Source organism: Gigantopelta aegis, chromosome 4 (genome assembly GCF_016097555.1).
Source record: "Gigantopelta aegis isolate Gae_Host chromosome 4, Gae_host_genome, whole genome shotgun sequence".
NCBI lineage: Eukaryota > Metazoa > Mollusca > Gastropoda > Neomphalida > Peltospiridae > Gigantopelta > Gigantopelta aegis.
Window position 1 is genome coordinate 10,671,082 of NC_054702.1, and position 2,934 is coordinate 10,674,015.

Here is a 2,934-nt window from a genome sequence, read left to right on the forward strand (position 1 = left end):
TCACAGGCTTAACCTCTGACATCACTAGTGACTAAGTCCGGGCCAGAAAATGGGGGGCAAGTTTGAGGTGGGCGGAGCCAAGTTTGAGGTGGGCGGAATTTGGAATAAAAATTTAGAAGTTAGGTCAAAGACCTAAAGCCAAATTGAGCTGATTCATCCTACTCATGTCTGCAGGGTTTGACGTTAACTTTATTTATTACAAGACCATTGGACTAGTATGTCTTAAAATTTACTAGACCTGACCTAATATCAACTAGACCAAACTGCTGAATGACAAAATATACCCAAGCAGGGCTAATTTTGTTAAACTTTGCTTCATATTGCCTATTATTTGAAGAGCATACATAATAATTAGCCAGTGTAACTATATTTGAATAAAACACACCATTAAAAACCCCATGGTATGTGTAACTTTTTTTTGCATATTTTGCTCATGACTGAAACATATTTAACATTAAAAGTTAACGCTTGTAGTCTTATTACACTGGAATAAGCTAAACTGTATCTATGGCAAATAATGCAATATGATTTCTCACAGAATATCCATATAAACTGTATCTATGGCAAATAATGCAATATGATTTCTCACAGAATATCCATATAAACTCTGTTCAGTTGATGTTTTACGATGACACTTTCAGTTTGAGATTGAATAGAGTCACTTTTGTATAGAGACTAATCATCAGTGTTAATATGGATATTTTTATCTACACCAATTGCATGGGATCATGGAAATCAGGACGCCTCGCCCTTTGCCCACCATGTCACCACAGTTTCAATGCTCTCTCTGCCTCAGTTTCTGGAAGATTGACTGGATAGAAAATCTGCATGCACCTGAAGAGACGACCAGACTCTATGTCACCAACTCTGCTACTAATGTGGTTGATAACTAAGTCAATCATCTTGCTTAGTTTTGAACTGTTCCTGTGTCATCGTTGGGGCATGGAGTTGAACATTCTTAAACTTATGGTCTTCGGTGACAGTGTCCAGAAAATTCTGCAAGTTAACACCTGGTCACAGGTGTAGAGCTGAGAGTCTTAAACATGCAGTCTCCAGGGCCTCGGTTGCTTCAGGTAACCCACAGCTATCCTTCTGAAACTGCAGGGACAACTCACTCAGTATTGCTAATACATCCTTTAAGAAGTACATTATAGAAGATTATAGTCCTTCAGATGTCTAAGAATAAGTCGTGCTCTGGTTTGAACATCAACAGTCCCTGACTTCCCCTCGAGTGTGTTTTCAAAATGTGCCACGAATGTAGAGTACTACTCAAGAGGACATCAAGACATCGGCTTAGATGTGGCATCCACCTTGTTTCAGACAGAATTACAGGTTTGGCCATCTTGTCATTCATGGCCTCAGATAACAATTGTATTTCTCTCAGTGCTTTGGCATTGTAGTGATAGTGTTTATGTAAATTCATTAGTACAGACTTGAGATCTTGAAACATTTTACCATCTCTTGGTACAGTGGGCACCATCATCCAGCAGGATGCGGTTGGTAACCAACCTCGACGCCAGGTTCGTCGACGCTACGTCCAACTGCAAGAGCGTCTTCGCAACTTGTGTGTTGATCGCCTTGAGGACCGCAAGAATGTGGCAGAATTTCTTCATGGTATTGGGTGGAACATCTGCCTAAACCACCAACATTAAAATCACAGAACATTTAACAAAAATCTCTTAATTAAAAATTGTGACTTTTTTTCCTGTGTTTTTTTTCTGTGACTTTTTTTCCTAGATTCGTTTATTCAAAGACGTGCTAATTTCTAGTCAAATACGGTATATTAAAAAATGTTCTCTTCCATAAATACCCATGTCTTGACCCATGGAGAAATAAATTTGTGAATTTAGTCATTTAGGTCCCCAGATGCATGATGGGCGGAGCCCAAAAGGGGAAAATAAGCTAATTTTAAAAACTGTTCTGTAACCTTGTAGTCTTCATATATTTAAACGTCATTAGATAATTTATCCAAGTTGTGATTTTCATTTATGTTGTGGTCCTGTATGTGTCTAGGGAGAGTTGAACTTTACTTGAGTTGTATATAGAAATGCATTTAAACTGTAATTTCATCACAACTACTGCACCATTTCCAACTAAAGTTTGGTGGGAATCTTCCTTGATCCATGGAGAAACACAAAAATTAAATCCACACCTGCACACTCACACATGCAAACCCACACAACACACACACACATGCACGTATGCACACACGCACATGGAAAATGGGTGTTGTGTACTCAGATGACCATTTAGGCCCATATGGGCCTCTTGTTATCAACTCACTCTTCTTTCTACATGAATAAGTTGCATTTTATGTTACTACCAAAATCGGCATGGTTTCAATTATGGGTTTAAATGCATCTTTCTACAGGCCCAAAAGATAGGGCAACTTGAACAAGTGTATTAATATATCACAACAGCACCCATTAAAAATAAATGGGTACAAACAGTTCCATGTTTTTGTAATAAAACAACTTTCAGGAGTTGCATTTGTATATCATGTCCAATTACTAAATTACAAGATAAGGTGTGGCTAATTTGGCTATGAGATTCTGTTTAATTTTCAGGGCATTGGAGCACATGTTTTGGGCATGTGGCAATTTATTGCATGGCTGCTGTTAAATTCGAGTCCTGTTTGTGATATTACTATTTAAAATGTCTTTGAAGACACCATGTTTTTTCATGACACAGATATCATGTTAAACTGGAAACATTTTTGAAACTGTAATTCCATGAGAAATAATAATCAGCATAGAAAAATACATGTAGGTTTTTAAAATTGCTGTTGCAGTGCTGTAACAAGTAATTATAACATTGTCCAAATTTCAAGTTAATTATTTCTGAAATTAGGATTTTTTTTACTGTTTAACAAGTTAATAGCATAAAGTAATGTGATTCCATTTGATAATGTTATATGCAACAAGTTACAAATTA